The sequence below is a fragment of the Orbicella franksi genome, chromosome 9 (assembly GCF_964199315.1).
Source record: "Orbicella franksi chromosome 9, jaOrbFran1.1, whole genome shotgun sequence".
In the NCBI taxonomy this organism is placed as follows: Eukaryota; Metazoa; Cnidaria; class Anthozoa; order Scleractinia; family Merulinidae; genus Orbicella; species Orbicella franksi.
In genome coordinates, this window is record NC_138153.1 from 15,516,551 (window position 1) to 15,534,048 (window position 17,498).

General features: G+C 37.1%; 2 long non-coding RNA genes across 2 annotated transcripts; one reads left to right on the forward strand and one right to left on the reverse strand.

Moving 5' to 3' along the window:
- The first annotated feature begins 5,104 nt into the window (after positions 1-5,104).
- Positions 5,105-9,178, forward strand: LOC145497867 (uncharacterized). Its single transcript, XR_014050740.1, has 3 exons — positions 5,105-5,282; positions 5,627-5,724; positions 8,558-9,178. It is a non-coding gene; the product is annotated as an uncharacterized LOC145497867 (long non-coding RNA).
- Positions 9,171-13,139, reverse strand: LOC145497865 (uncharacterized). The gene is made up of 4 exons (XR_014050739.1): positions 12,895-13,139; positions 12,202-12,275; positions 11,701-11,766; positions 9,171-10,698 (listed from the first exon to the last, which is right to left on the reverse strand). It is a non-coding gene; the product is annotated as an uncharacterized LOC145497865 (long non-coding RNA).
- Between the last annotated feature and the right edge of the window lie 4,359 nt (positions 13,140-17,498).

Here is a 17,498-nt window from a genome sequence, read left to right on the forward strand (position 1 = left end):
TATCGCTGGGAATTTCCGCTTTCCAAGGGGAGAGGTAAGTTAAGAATGCCAAAGTCAAGTCAAAAGAAGTGGCTAGAGGATTGTGGCCTACCAATAAATGGCAACATAAATTGGACTGCTGTCTATCTTTTAGCTAAAAAATCACAAAGAGCACTAAGCTGATAGAGTTTCAGTTTAAATTCTTACATAGACGTGTACCAACCAATAACGTCTTATTTAGAATAGGTCTACAGGGCGATGGAAAGTGCAGTTTTTGTCACACCTCCTCTGAGCCAATAATTCATCGTTTTTGGTCATGCCGCCAAACATCTCACTTTTGGAATAAACTTACTGAATGGCTGAAAAACTTAAATCTACTTCCTAGAGATTATGCTTTGACAAATATTACTGCTTTGGGTCTGAGGCCAGATATCTCTCAATTTGCGCTTCTTATCAATTACTGCATTCTCTTAGCACGATATCACATATGGCTTGCTAAAACAAAAGATGATCATCCAAATCTTACGCATTTCATATGCACACTAAAATCACAATATGAAATACAAACAAAACGTGGAGACATAAAGAAATGGAAATCTCTTACAGGATATATGAGGATTTAATCATTATTTTAGATTATATTTTCTATACCTATCGGTATCTATCTCCTACCCGTTAGCCTATTTCTAATCTCCTGTCAGATGGATAACTCATTTTAACTTTAATGTACCACATGCCTTTGGTCTGCTTTTTATGTTTCTATAGTACAAGGTCAAGCTGTGATGATAACTATCTATTTTTCTTTTTTTTTCTTTGCCCCTTGTCGTCACTCAGATTCCATTAGATATTGTGTGCCACACCATTTCTGAAAGCATTTAATAAGGCCGGTCTACATGAGAAAGAGGGTAGCTGAGAGTCGGAGCCGTCTTCTGCAAAGAAACAACACGAAATTCTCTATTTTCCAATTGCCCATAATTTACTCTGTTTGCCCACCCAATTTTGCATAAACTATTGCTGTGAAATGCTCTTGGGAATATGCAGACCTTCCAAGAGCATTTCACAACAATATAGTTTATGCAGAATTTGGGGGGCAAACAAAGTAAATTACGGGCAATTGGAAAATAGAGAATGACCAAGCTAGGCTCTGCGTATGTTGAAGAACGCAGGCAACGACGGCAGATTTTTCGTATTTCTTTTTTTCGACTGATCGCTGGAATTACATATTTAGTCTGAGCAGGATATTAGACCGAGTTGCGTATTGAACAGATTTAGGTATTTACGAAATTTGAAGGCAAAATACTGATCGATAAATATTTTTCTTATGCTAATTTCAAGCTCTCGATTTTTCGCGCCATTTTGATGTGGCGCTTTCCGTTATATTTACGAAGAGTTCCAGTGGAGAAAAAATAATGTCTGAGGTGTTATTAAGTGGTTACAAGATTTGGTAATGTGAAAACTACAGGGTAACGATGGTTTTAGAAAGGCGAAGCGATCAAAGGGTAGTTTCGTGACTGATCGAGTGAGACCGTTAATTTTGTCTGGTTTTTTTTTTTTTTTTTTTGCGTTTTTACCTCACATCTGATTGGTGGCTACATATATCGACTAATCAACTTCCCTTTGTTTCCTGGAGTGTGAAGAAACAAAAAACCTACAGCCCAAGGGGATGCACACATTTTCTGCAGAGCTGCTTAGTTGCCTAGTATTGGTACAGCGAGCCCAGAATCCGCCCTCCTTTTGTACTGGACATGCTGCTTGGCCTTGATTTTAACAGGAAAATGTCCTAAATACTTAACGATTTTAAAGCACTCTTTGGAAGAAAAAAAATACCATGTCCGTCACCGGGACATGTAGCCCGTTTATTTCCATTTAAAGGCCAACCTTGGTTATCCGCTGTTAACTGGGGTTTGTGACTCAGCACGCCAGAAATACAATAACTCGTCGCAAAGTACATTCTAAGACGAAAGAGAGTGTCATTTTTGACGACAGAAAGCGCTGTATGAACATAAAGTGTATTTTTTTAATCGTTATCTCCTTTGCTATGTACTCTGTTAGGCCGAACATACCATCAAAAATTATCAAACAAACCGCTTTGATTTCATTTTCTCCCTCTGTTAGGAGTATGGGCAGCTGGGAATCGTTCATCTCACTGGAAGTTTGATAATTGGCCTTTGTGGAATCGCATACTGTTTTCTGGAATCCGCGGTCACATTTCAACTCGCCAAACTCTCAATGAACTCATGGGGAATGTTTGTCACTCGACTCCTGATAACTTGTGTCTTGACCGTCACCGGTATCATTCACGTGATCTTGAAAGTTTGGACAACCAATCACCTTTCACTACATGGAAACCCTCTTTACAAGGCTCCTTGGTTGCAGTTCAACGCTACAAATGAATTCTACCCAGAGCATGTCACCAGCAACTTAGGAGAGTGGCTAACATTTTTCCTGTTCGCTCTATTTTCGGTGACATTTTACAAGGAATTTCAGAAGATTTCAATCAATTTCAGTTGTTTTTCGAAGAACTCAGAACATTCTACAGACGAGAACTATTCAATTATTAACAACACAAACAATTAAGGGGCTCTCTTTTTCGGTGAATTAAAAGTTCTATTTTTATATTTAGCTCTTATTAACCGAGCAGGAGGTCTGTATGGGAGAATCTTGACCGTGGTCGTGAGTACAGACCGAACGCAGTGAGGTCTGTACTTACGACCGAGGTCAAGATTCTCCCATACAGACCGACTAAGCTCGGTTAATATTCAAATTTTAATTTGTGTATTTATTTTTTAATAATTTAATGTTATTTTGGATCGGGACCTTTCTGTAGATCACCTACGGGTGAGAAATCTTCCCGTTAAAATATCATTAAAATAAATAAGATGTTTATTATATGGCGCAAACAAGAGCAATTTAATTCGTTTAATGTAACTGCTTTATACTAGCTGACATTTTGCTTGCGAACGGCGATGAGCTGAATTTAATTCTGCCAAAGTTTGCTCGTCCTCTTTACTTTTTTTTCTCACCAGGCTTTTTGGCACTTCCATAAATAAATATTGTTAGATGAAAATAGTCAATGATTTTGCATTTTAGTTTGTAACTTTTTCACTGCAAAAAATTACCGGTCTAGATACCGGTCTAGATGAGAAAATCTAGACCGCTTTCAATATCGATTTCAGCCAATCAAATTCGTGAATTTGATAGTTCCCAGTCCTCATGGGACAGAGCCATATAATAATTAACAATTATTCCACGAGCGCGCGTTGGATATGAGTTGACTATAATTATCTCATACCCAACAAGCGCGAGTAGAATAATTGTTTTATTGAAAACGCCGCCAAAATGTAGAAAAATAAAATAAAATAAAAACTTAAAACACCCCAAAATATACGCTTACGCTTTCCATATTTGTATCATGACGGCTAAGCCAATGAAAACTCTTGAATTGCATGGTCCAATGACCCAGTTTTGAGTAATAATTAATATTATTGAAACTTAACATTAGATAAGAGTTCAGTTTAATTCGCCTGAAAACTCCAGAGGCTTAGGTAATTTGCAGTTAGTTTTGGTTTAAGGAGCTTTTGCCCAGTCAGTATAAGCAGCTTTTCCGGTTTTTCGCATCTTGCGATCACTATTATAATATTGTGTATTCCTACTTAATTTAACTGTGTGTCATTTTGGCTTGTAATGAATGCTTACAACAATTTGTATTTATAGGCTATAATGCTTACTTTGGCTTGCAAGTAGCTTACAACAACTATATTTATACATTTACATAATGGCTGTTATGGGAAATGAATTGAAGATGGCTCGAATCTCAGTGATCGGCTTTAATCCTTTTTAACGCTTTTCCACCCTTGTGGTGAAGGGTAATTGTGAGACTTTGCGAGAAAGCGAGACTAGAGCTTCTCTCTACGAGCCCAAACATGTTACTTCTTCAATTGCAAGCCCGAGACTTCAAAGTGTTTTTAATGCCAGCTCGACACGTTCAGATTCTTAGACGTTCGGGCATAATTTATAAATCAAACAAACAAATCGGTACGCCGAGACTTTCTTAGCCTTGCAAAAAATTGAGACGGTGAGACGCACATCACCGCGTAAACAACGTGACTGCGAAACTCGAAAATTTTGCGAGATCCGTGGTTTTCAGGGGCGTAGCTAGGGGAGTCCTGGGGTGTCTATGACCCTCCCCCTTTGTGAGCCATTTTTTAAGCAAACAAGCTACAACCGGTGGCGAAAACGACATGACAATCTGGTGAGTACTCTCATTTTGGCACAGTGTGACCCCCCTTTGAAAAATGCTGGCTACGCCCCTGGTTTTTGAAGGACCATTCGCCACCCCTTTAAGGACAACAAAATTGAAAAAAATTGACTAATAGTTTGTAAGATGGATCATCCCGCGGTGATATTGCTTCCTTAAAGCAATATGCAATTGCTCTTAGGAAAGTTTCTAGGCCTACAAAAACATGTTAGGTAGCTGCCAAATTACAGATGGTATAATGCTGTTTGCATAACGACTACAAGGAGATGTTCCTTTTTGTTTTGCCTCGCGGAACCTGATGAACCACAGGTAGTCGTTACCAATATAGCGTCAAAAAATGTACGACTTTGACCTTGGTTATCCCTGCGAGGTTCAAGAACTACAAATATGTCGAGACCTGACTTAGTTGGTAAGTACACCAGTTAACCTTGCCTTACTAGCTAAAGAGCGATGAATCTTCTTATAGTAGAGGTTTGTCGCAATCTTTGCCATTTTTCACGTTATCTCTTCTTTTAGGCATTCGGATTGGCTAATAATGACTGGAATGTTTTCTTTTATGTTTCAAATTTAGTAGACTATTTTACAGCATTTGTACCCTTATAAAAAGGGAAGAACGAAATTTAAGTGCCATATTCAACAGTAAATCGTTTTACAAAGTATTTATAATATGGGGGACCCCTCAGAGTCGAAACCAGTGAAAATTTAAACTCAAATCTTTGCTATAATACTGACCTGCTTTAATCTGGCGCGAATATCTCAGTTATACATTTAATATTTGAATTGCAAATATGTTCCAAACCACGCGTGCACATGCTACTAATTATTCAGCTCGCCTATTGACTCTCAATGGCGGCCTTCTGCCTATGTTTGAGCAAAGAAACAACGAAAGGTCTGTTACACTGAAACAGGACACCAGGAGAGTGTTGGAAAGGCTGGTGAAAAGATCCCTGGACAGTCACCGAATCACTGGACCGAAACAAAGATAACTTCAACCAACGCGAACATGATTTGGACCAAGCACAAGGAACACGTGTTTGATGCTAAAGTCAGTAAAAGAGTTTACTCGCTCCCTCGTACCTTTAATATGTTCCAAGGATTTATTTTAGTTCTTTTTAATTATGGATGTCATTTCATAATTCATAATTACTAGACTTGTTGATATTTGTCGTTTTATATATACGTTGTACTTGATGTGTGTGTTTTAAAACTGTTGTTGAAGCGGGCTAGACCGTTCTCGCTGAACTTGTTAGCCACTTGTTTGAAGTTTTCTTGGCTGTGTTTCAGTTCGGCTGAGTTATGTCGCCGAGTACTACTGTATATGATGAAAGTTCTTGTTTAAATAACAAATAAGTTACTACACATTGATTGATTCAAATTTGTTCCCAACAGTAAACGAATTGGGCCACAGTGACGATCGAGAGATTCTGAATTCTTACAAGAAAACACAACAACGGATGAACGAAACAGCGAAAACCACACTGGTCAAGGTATGTATGATCATTACCTTCTTATTATAAACATAAAAAAATACTAAGCGGCTGACGGTATCTTTAAATTATTAGTGAATCGGAAAGCAACAAGAGTATCCATAGCAACGATAACAGTTGCCCCCTTCATTTTGCGGAATGAATTTTTTTTGAGAGAATCTCTTTTGAGGTATGACAACAACAACAGCAACAACAACATCTTTTGTTTAAACATGCACACGGTGGGTTTTATAGCTTATGGGACCGTGTAAAAAATGTTGATAGAATAGTAAAAAATTGAAAAAATGCAATTTTTGAAACTAATCTGCAAGACAGTTTCCGAGAAAAACAAGTCCTGACATCTGCTTAGAACACCTTCTTGTTTAGTTTGGCTGTCACTGACCGGCCAACCGATAAAGTATTGAACAATTGGCAGCCTTTTCGTAACTAGTTGCGGCCATCTCCAATTTAACTCGACGATGTTAATATTTTAGAACTCATGACTTATTTCGTCCATTTTGCCGAAAATAGCGTGTTCAACAAAATCTCTGATTGTGCAGCTGATAAAACATAAAGACAAACTTACTCCGGGGCTAAATATATACATTGGCCAAGAAACGTAAAAGAGCAGTCTTTATGTGATGAAAATCGCGATTGCAGTCGATTCTCGACTGAAATCAATACAGTTCCTCGGGCGAATTACTAAGAAGTGGCGAGGAAGCCTTGCTACTTACTTATTTAGGCGTTGACTTCTTATTGGTGCAAATTTTACTGTAAGAGGATCGAATTGGCTCTTTTAGCTTCGTTGAGCTGCTTTTGAAAGTAAACCTTTCTTCACCGTGTTGGTGATTTTTGATGTAGTTTTATTCGTTATTTCATGACTAGTAACCAAGGCAACGAAAGCAGTTCCCTACTGATTTGGAACAAGGATAATTTTTCCTGGAAAAAACATGTTTTGAAACGTAGTCTTTTAAATAGGGGTATGCAAACTTTGAAAATACTCCGTAAAACACTATTTGAGTAAAACAGCAGCGAATTTTCCCGGATTACCTCTAGCCGTTTGCTCTGTTGAAAGATCTTTGATAATAAATTCTGACCAGGAAATGTTCGCGAAAGAACGAATTCAGTTATAATGTCACGATTCAGTTTTCACCACTGAGATGGAATCCCTTCTTGTAAATAATTTCTACTACAAGCTACTATCGCTAAGGGCTCAACTCTGAAGAATTTATATCTCATTGGTAGGGGGGCTTAAAATCGGAAGAATTTTAGTAATTGAGATTCGCGGAGTATATGAAAGAGGGAGCTTTTCAACCGAATTTTATTGTATGAAAATTTCATAGCACAGTCTCGAAAGGATTTGGGAAAATCAGCCTTGATCAAATGCGGTGCGATGGTGTTCTCAGAGCCATGGTTTCCTATGTTGTTGAGTATGAATTAAGTAAAAAATGCAGATGTAATTTTGAAGGTTGAATACGTTGTTCATACCAAGAAGAAGTAAATTAAAGACAGAAAATGTCGAGCAGAGGGCATTTTATAAAAGAATTAAATGCGGAAATTTTGGATGGAGATTCCGTGAAATCGTTACAAAATATTCACAGAAGGTGTGAAGCATATCTTTATTGTTCTTGTTTCAAGTGACGTGATTTGACTGTAATTTTCACGCATTTTGAACTTTGTCTTCTTAAACTTATTAATATTACATCAAGTTTAGTCAAAGGAAATCATGACCGTGGGTGTATGGATATCTGATCTAATTAAGCATAGATTTTTACAATTTTATTCCTCTTTTTTCCCTTAGTTTTAGTTTCGATTGACAAGATATATTAAACACTCAAGACAGTGTTTGACCACATTTCCAAACCTCGAGGTTCGTCCAAAATACTACGCTACGCGTCGTATTTTCAACTCTCTTCTCAATGTTTGAAAATGTGGTCAAACACGGTCTTTCGTGTTTGATACACTCTTTTTTATATAAGAATATATTTTATAAAATATCGAGGCTTAAATTTGCGAAATTTTAAGCATATTTTATGACTAAAACAGAGGCTGAGTTTGAAAAGAATATAATTTTTTGTGTCGAAAATTTGTCAACACAATACAATTATATGTTTTAAGCTAAAACTTATAAAAACGGCAAAATTAGCCATAAAAACAACAAAACAGCACTATTTCTGCAAGAAGTTGTGTGTGTCATAGAAGGCTTTATTGCCTGCAGTCTGGCTCCAAAATTACTTCAACGCCGTCTAGACACCAAACACTTGTAAATAATACCCCAATACATTCTGACACGAAAATTCACAAGAATATTTTCAGCCTAAAATCGGCAGAAAAGCAAAAACATATAGCCTAGGCCGGAAAACAATATTCTTGACATCCACTACGCAAAGCAGATTTAACACGTTTTGAACTTTGTCTTAAATATCGCGCCGAATACTTGGACTTGAACGCACTACTGCAGGTTTTAGTGCTTTTAGAGATTTTTCTAGCCGATAATGCAAGAAACTTTTTCTGGTCTAAGTTTTGTGTGTAATGATGAAGCCAGAGGATTCAAATGTACGGTCGATACGAAAATACAATAGTTTTAAATTATACTTGTTTGTTTGATCGATAAAAGCACGATTGCATTCTTGGCCCGACTTGTGAGGTTGAGATTGAAAGGAAAATTTAGACTTTTAAGGAAAAAACGAAAGTTAGTTCTTCAGCCAAAATAAATCCATGGTGTTGAGAAAGCCTAGTGCATGTAAATAGCAATTTCTGCATTACATATTAACACATGCAATGTTTCGCTTTTACAATTTATATTTTGTACTACTTAGAACGCGTCTAATGTTGGTTCTTTTTTACTTTGCAGGATGGAACTCGAGAAAGTTTATTATCAGTGATGAAGAGCCACAAAAGCGACTTTACGACTAGAACTCTCGTAGCCGAATGAAACTGCAAACATACTGAATAAAATTGTTAAATCTTGCACAGTCTCAGTAGAAATGTATTTTAAAAAACAACGGCGGCCCTGAGTTTTAGTGGAAAATGTACCAAGTCTTTGGCAGCGGAGTAGACGCGCTTTTGAAAGGAGCCCGATATAGCATAAAAAAAAAACTAAGTCTTTTGGCGGGAAAATAGACGCGTTTTGAAAGAAGTCTGATATTGCATCGAAAAAAACTAAGTCTTTTGGCGGGAAAAAAGCCTGCTCTTTTAAATGGAGTTTGTCACTGAGTCAAAAATGAACTAAGTCTTTTGGCGGGAAAAATCTGTGCAGCTTGCAACTGGATTTCACCCATCAAAAGATAGATTTTATTTTGATTTGTTGCTAGACCCTGTTTAAAAGTGCAGAAAATTTTCCCGGCTCGGCAACCCTACATAGTCAAAAAATAGTAAAAGAGATAGCCTACATTCCGACTAGTTTCCAGGCCCCTTTCAAAAGCGCGAATTTTTGTGTGTTTCTCTTGTAAATAAAGCAAGACTCATTTATTGATTTCAACAGTTGTTTCTTTTATTTCTTAATTAATTGAAAGTGTCAACATACTATTAATTGCATTTCTCTACACTTCTATTACGAGAAATATCTCTGATTACAAAGATCAATAAAAATAAGCATACGTTAACAATAATGTATTAAATGCTTACAATGCAAAATTCTTCTTGATTAACAATTACAAAGTGTCGATTGGAGGTAAAAGTCCGCCTAGTAGCTACACAAACAAGCAAATCTTTGCAGAAAATCCCAACTCGCCGCTTAACTTAAGACGGATTGTAGTTATTACAAAATTTCATTTTACTGTTCGAAGAAATTGAAGATGAAAATTCACGTTTACCCTCCTTCATAACAGCATAGTAAAGTTTAAAAATGTAAACAAGAGACGAAAGCTTCATCGCATTTTGCATTTAAATCTGAACTTTAAGTGCTGTCACGAAAACAGAGCAACATTACCTCGTATTATTGTCGTCAATTTTCATCTTGAAATATCTAGAATATAGAAATAAGTATCTATACAGATATATTGACTAGCTCTCCGAACAAAATAAACGTACAAGAATTTTGATGAAGACAAAATACTAACTATTTAACGAGGGTCTGTGATAAAAACTACGTAAATAAACAATGTCGCTGTCGAATAACGCTATGAATATAAATTTTTGAAACCTCCGCAAGGTTTTAGTGCGCTATTTGGACGCGAGATCGAAATAAATTTTATAAAATTGTGAACGAGTTAAAATTATAAGCCAGACATGTAATTTGTTATATTTGCTATGTTGAACTGAAATATTTGCTTTGTTGTAAAATATTCATCAACCAATAAAATATTCAGAAGTCTATAAATTTCATTATCACGATCGTCACTCGATAAATTTGGTGTATCATCAAGATAAATTATTCCTAGTTGAATTTTTTCTTAATGTCTCGTGAAGCACCCACTCTAAACATTTCTAGTTGTCATTGAACTTCTTCTCAGCTTTTTGCAGTCTTTAAAACCATCTTTATGACTTTTTGGTCTGTTGTTTTTTCTTTCGCGTGTTTTGACCCTGATAAATTTCTACTTAAAGCATCCTTAAGTTTGAAAGCAGTAAATTTTGTCCATCTCAAAAATTGCTTATATATTGTAACATAAGTCCTCGTAACTTTCTTTAATAACTTGTTCAACCTTCAAATTCTCCTCACAAGCCTTCACTTATTTCTTCGAGTGCTACATAAGAGAATTTCATTATATATCATGCAAGACAATTCACTGGTCACGTAGTCGCCTGACCTAGAAAGCCGACCATTATTTCATATGTAATAATTACACCTATGTTTTGATCACCGTTTACAGCTCAATTGTTGAGATTTCTGTTATTTAATTACCTAATCAGAAGTACAAGGAGTAAACGTGAATTTCGAATCCATTTGTTTTATCCCGAATCCTAATTCTTCATGTGAGCAGTCACTCTTTGCCATCCAGCGGACATCTACATGAGACACTTATCTTTCAGTCCTTTAGTCCGGGGCAGACGAATCTGTGCAGAAAAATGTACAAAATCCTTGTAAATATATTTTTTTGCCTTTAAACTTAGCTTCTATCAATTATAACAAAGAGGGGAGTTAATTTATATTGAACAATGAAAACGCTTTCCCCCTAAGTGGCCAGGAGCACGTGGCAAAATAATTTATATTTTATTTGCATCAATTAGGTTGAAGGTTATTCAAGGTCAGCGAATTTGCAAGGGTGTTAATCCACGTTATTGCCGCGAAAAGCAAGAATTGTTTTTGAATTTCGGTAAAACACGATAGCAAACTGTCACATTTTTCTCTTCGTACCTGGTGACCGTGACATGTGGCTTGAAACAAAATCAATTAGTCATGTTCTAAACGAGGAAGGGCCTGGGTACGGGGAAGGGGGGGGGGGCGCTTAATCGACGGGGCTCAATGATTGACAATCATCAAACTAAAACATGCAGTCATAATTTCACATCTTTGAAAGCCGCTGTGGAACCACGAGCCACTTTGAAAATGTTATAACGCAATTTATCATCAATAAGAGGACAGACGCATAAAAAAAACTGACGTCAATTTGTTAACTTCATGACAGTAAAACTTAGGGCTTTATTCTTTCAAAGGTGTGAAATTATGACTGCAAGTTTTCGTTTGCTGATTGTCAGTCATTAAGCATTGATGCATCAGACATTGAAATATAATATTGTTTGATATAAATGTTTGCTTTCACTTAAAACCACTCTCATTTGGAAAACGCCATGTATTTGCGATCATTTTCTAATCATTTCTTCTTAATCGATTTTAACGTACACCCCCCCCCCTCCCTTCTCCTAAATTTGAAATAAGCGCCCCGGGCGCTAATTCGAGGATTTACGGTATTCCAAATTGAAATTTAACCAGCTTAGAAATTGTAAATCAGTTTTTAGCAAATCACAAAAGGGGAGTCGGATGGGCGGAGGGGAGGGGTTGGGTGGGGAATTGACATTTGTAAAATAAATGAAACACTAAATTAAAAATCAACTCACGTTTTTCGTTCAATCTTTAACAACGACAGTCGTCTATCCCGAAACATTCTCACTTCTAGCTCAGAACTTTTCATCCAATTTACAAATAAAGAAAGGAAACAGCGCATTAGAACGGGAAAAGAAGTTAAAGAAATCCAAGACACAAGATCCAACACACCTAAAGCTGTTGAAAATGAAGGTGGATTTAGTCCTTTCCCACGGGAGGTTTGAGATCTTTGCTATTATCCGAAAACACTGATTACTATTCAGCAGTAAGAAAAAATGGGAATCAATGACGAGATTACATTTTTCATTTACAAATGGTTCAGTAAAGCTTTGTCCTAAACTGTGGTTTAGGACTTCGAAAGGCTAAATTTAATCTGTCTCAACATTCAATCCATGTATATCAGCGTTGGCACCGTGTTGGTAACTTGCTTTGGCAGAAAGTTTGTAACCATTAAAGTTCTATGTAAGGCACAGAATGCAATATAGAGTACAGAGGATGGAGATGTAATTTCTTACCTGATCTGCGATGCACATGCATTTGTGTTTGGGTTCTGGATGGTATTCTCAAGGTAATGTCAGAGCTCTCTCGCCTGCGGGATACGATAAACATATCTAAATTACTATAAAACCGTGTGAGATAACAACAATGTATCCGCCGATAATTTAAAGGTAAATGTGAGCTCGTGTTTTACCATTATCACATAATCTACCAAGTTGTTTAAATAAAATCAACTCTGGATTTTGCAGATACTAAATCCTTCAAGAACATACTGTGATGAAACAAGATTGAGTTAAGGTTCAATTTAATAATGAATACCTGAACTGTAAACTTTTTGGCGCGTGCTGCTCTAGAACGATAGCGTGTACGTAATAAAGTGCTGACCAGAAAATATTCAAAATTTTACCTGACAGTTTTCACTTTATCGCGAGTTTTAATGACGAAAAAAGACTGAATAAATATATAGTAAATTGAGAGCACAAATTTGATTGGAGAGCAACAATCACGCAAAGTACATCAGTCTAAATGAGGCAATGAGACTCATCCACATCAATTGTAATAAAAGCATTTTATCCCGCTCCACAAAGTAGTGAATAGAAAGTTCTATACAAGCCAAACTAGCAACTGCAGAGTAAATATTTTAAGCGGTTATTTTCGCGCCAAAGCGTAGATATTTCTACAAAATGCATCATATTGATATCATTTCTTACCTTTGGAAGTTCAAATGTAAATTTTACTGAGAGTGCAGAGTGAAAGCCTTCTTCGAAGAAACACGTGCTCCAACGTTTGCTTGATAAATGGCTCTTTCAGAGGAAATTTGTGCTTCTCATAGTCCCAAACGGTGACAATCCTCAGAAATTCAAAGTTTGGATGTTTTCTCTACCTGATGAACGGGAAAGAAGATGTATTTCGGCGTGAAATGTTTAACGTTCGTGACAAACGTCCAACCGAAGAGGTCAACATGACGAGTGACAAATCTTTATCACGTGCATAATTTGCAATTTAAACTTAAACGTTTGTGGAACGTGCGTTGGAATTGTTGTCCCGGAGGGAATTATTTGATTGGCTCTCCAATCCTTCATTGTAACTATGATTGTAATAAGCGTGGGAAATTTGAAATTTCTTCCTTCCCAAATGTATCGAACAGAAAGTTAAATGAATTAGGATTTGGGCATGAAAACGTACCGACAAAGCTTTTATATACAAATCGGAGCGCTTCGTTTCTTTCAAGCGTGTTCTTTCTTCCTCCACATCTTTCTTTTTCCCCATGATTTATTTATTTCTAAGCTAACGTACAAGACTTTGATGTAAGAGCTCGTTTGTAGTTTAGTGCTTCTGTTCAATCATACGCTTCCTTTAAAAAGTTAGAAATGAATTAGTAAAAGTGTTGCTCCCACAAACACTGACTGAGGTGCAAGTCGTACTTATTTTCACCCCTTGGATACACCAATTCGTTCTATTTTTATTTATTTATTTATTTATTTATCTATTTATTTATTTATTTATTTATTTTCAGTTTAATTCCCTGACAGGTACCCGAAGAACAGTACTTTTACAGCCGTCACAAGTTAAGGGCCACAGTGAAACTGTGGCCTTCAATTTTAACCCTAACTCTAACGGGGGGAGAGGGCTCTCTCCGTCTTCGACACTGTCAAAAAAAAACCATATTATTAAAATAACTGTCCTTCCCGGACAATTATTAAAATAATTGTCCTTTTCGCCTGAAAATAGCTGACTACATTCCCTGTTAAACTCGTTTTAACTGAGTAAAAACCCATAAACAGAAACCGTTTTTCACTGACTCGGGTATATTTGTACTAAACGGTAAAAATTACAAAAAGTTCCAAGTATCAGTGAGGCTACTTTGTTATCGCACAGGTCCGGCCACAGATACAATTAGCCAGCAATCCTAATCCTTGAAAGCGAGAGACAATGAGCTAAGAGAAAAACTGACTCTTACGGTTCCTCAATAGCGATTATGAATTATTTTTGGATCATTTGAAGCCAGGTGACCTTTCTGCTTTCGGGCGCGCGTATTCCTCGGGATCGAAAGTCGAAAGATACAAAAGTATTACCAGAAAGTTTCAGTAAATTGTCTTGAAGGATTGAAATATGGCTACGAATGGAGATCCTCCCCCTTCTTTGAAGTCGTCAGTACTGTCTTTACATCGTTTTAGTCGTCACTCTAGTCTTTGCTTGATACTACCTTCGTGTAATCCCCATTCTTGCACCTTGCTAGGGCATTGTTCTCAATGCAGTAGACTTCAATGGAGAACATTTGAAACTCTGTGTAAAATACACAGCGTACAGCGTCAAACACGGACATGCAACCCACTGCCCCGCGATGTTGATCACGTGTAAAATAAATCCGCCGTCGCTTGGGTTCTACCACACGCTCCCGCTGAACTTGGAATAAGAATGCTATTTCAAGAACCTATATCCTACCCCAGTGAAAGGTATGATGCTGACACTTCAGCTAACACTTCAGCTGACTCTCGGAATATCATGTTCAGCTACACTCTTTACTTAAAAGATAGCACTCTTCCTCTTGATTCAATCACCTCCTCGAAATTGTATTGGAAACTTATAGAAATTATTCAGGTCTATCCTTCAGCACGGCATAAATTTAGTACCTTGTTTCAGAATAGTGGTGATCTTAATTGGGAAGTGATCTATCAAATTCCTCATGTTGTCACGCTTGACACTAAAACAAGAGTTTTTCAGTATAAATTACTTAATCGAATAATTCATACCAACAAATCCTTACACAAAATGAAAATGATTGATTCACCCCTCTGCACTTGCAAAATTTCAGATGAATCTCTCGAGCATCTTTTTTGTAGGTGTGATTTCATTGTAGCATTCTGGATGTCTGTTGTTCTTTGGCTTAAATCCTTGCACATTGCTATCGATTCTCTAAACGACTGTGACATAATTTTTGGACTGACGCAAAAAAGGTCTCATTGGTTGCTTTTAAATCATATTATCATCGCTGGAAAGCTAGTTATTTACCACAGTCTTCTGAAGAACATTTTACCATCATTGCGTCATCTCATGATAAAATTAGATCACATAGAATCCATTGAACGATCTATAGCCATAAAGAACAATTGACTTAAAATCCACGAAGGAAAGTGGAAGCCTCTCATTAATTAGAGATACTCATTTGTATCTTTTTTATTGAATATTTATTGTATAGACACTTTTTTCTGCATTGTTACAAAACTTATGTAGTGTTGTAAGCGTTGTAAACCTTATTGATTTATTTCCGTTTCGGGTGTTAAGTTTAAGTAGTGTGAAGTAGTGTGAAGTAGTGTAGTATACAATGTGGATGTAAAAGTAGTATGTAAAGTAATTAAGTAAATTACTATGTAGTGTAGAAGTGTATGGTAGTGCAATATACAATGTAGGTGTAACTTAATTAATGAATGTAATGCAATTATAAAAATAAAGAAAGAAAGAAAAAAAAAAAAAGTAAACGAGATTGTTTCAGCAGAAGGGAAAAACTTCCTACCGAAACGCTCGACAACTTAATCGCTGAATTGAAAATTAAGAACCTTGGCAAAGAGCCGCAAAAAAAAAAGAAAGAAAGAAAAAAGAAAGAAAGAAAGGTATAATGCAGGACAGCGGAGTCAGTCGGAAGGCAAATACACATTTCGAATTGACGCCAGCTTTGATCACGTGGTAGCTAATAACAGTCCGGAACCAGTAGTAAAGCACGCCGCTGAAAAGCAGTAATGCGGTCCCAGCGTCATGAAGTTTCATACGAGAGGATCCTGTGATGATGTTGCCCGTGAGGTTGAGGCTTTCCTGAATAAAAGACAGAATGCAAACGGATAAGTTTTAAAAACAGCCACCGTGCATACGGCGGCTGCGCCCCCAGTACGAACGGCAGTCAAAACCGAGCTGTCCTACAGAAACGACACGATAATAGTCTTTTTCTTCGCAGCTAACAAAAATAGGGGCAGATGTAAAGTTGCTTTAGCCTCTTCTAACGGTTAACTTGAGAATTCCGGGTTTAGTTTGACGAGGAACAACCTATTTTTTTCAGAATTACACAAAGAGTATCTTACCTGGCGAAACTCGACGAACTACGAGCGAGTGGCTGGTGCCCCTTTTTTGGAGCCAAATCTGCAGCTTGGAGACAAAAACTGTTTCATATTTTTCACTTTTTACAATCTGATAGATTATGGTTTTTAGGATCTTAAATCCCTTTTCGGAAATATTTAATGCCATATCCAGCGAGAAAAATTGCCCGATTTCTGTGCCTTTCCTATAACATACATTGACGTCAGGACAGTAAAAGGTTTTCCCGCCCGCTGAATATTCAAATTCAGTCGCGTCAGCCGTATGCAAGGAAAGCTTTCCAGAAATTTCCTGGACATAAGGGACCGGTTATTATTTATCGCCTGGGGGGTGGCGGAGGATTTTCGGCTCAAGACAGTAACATTTAGCTGATACCCCCTTTAAATGTTATTTCATTGACGTATCCCCCTCATAGCTATTGATAAATTTCGTGAACCCCTACCCTACCTAGCGCGCGACAATTTCTGCAGTTATCGTAAAAACGACGAGTTACTAATTATTGTACTGTTTTATAGCAGAAATTTTTTCCAAAGCAACACGAGCTCTCTTTGGCTACTGCGAGGTCACATGACATTTAAAGATAACACTATTTTTTAATTCCCATGCTCCTCGGTGAAATACGCAGTCGTTTCGGTTGGAAACGAAATGGAACAGTCCTTGCCAATAAAGGTTTTCAAATGCAGACAAATGGTACACACTTATCCCGTTTCATGTTTGTTATTGAAAATTTGTACTGTTCTACTTGGCGGGAATTTCTCACCGTTTTCACGCGAATGGAAAGCGCGCCAAATAACGAACCATTCTCGAGTAAATTGAGGTGTCTCGGTTCCAGTACTCGTGGAGTCTTGCTAGCTTGATGTACTTTAGGACCCAGGAGTAATCGGTTTAATTTGTCAGAGTAAGGTAAGGTAACAAAACAATGGCTATAGGTGGTATACGTACATACTACTCTTAGGCGCTTCATGCCGCTGAAACTGTACTCCGGAAACATGGAGTTGGGCCGTGATGATCCATTTGAAATGATTGCGAAAATACAGCAACGTGGATAAAAAGATAACTTATTGTCAGTAGTGATAGAAGTCCTAATTTCTTAAAGCTAACCTTGATCTTTGAACGTCATAAAACGTTGGCGTTTTTCGGTGGTAATTTAGATTTTTTTATTCCATTTCAGTTACACCCCCAATTATAAGATTCCATTAACGCGCACGTGCTCGAACTGAACCACTTT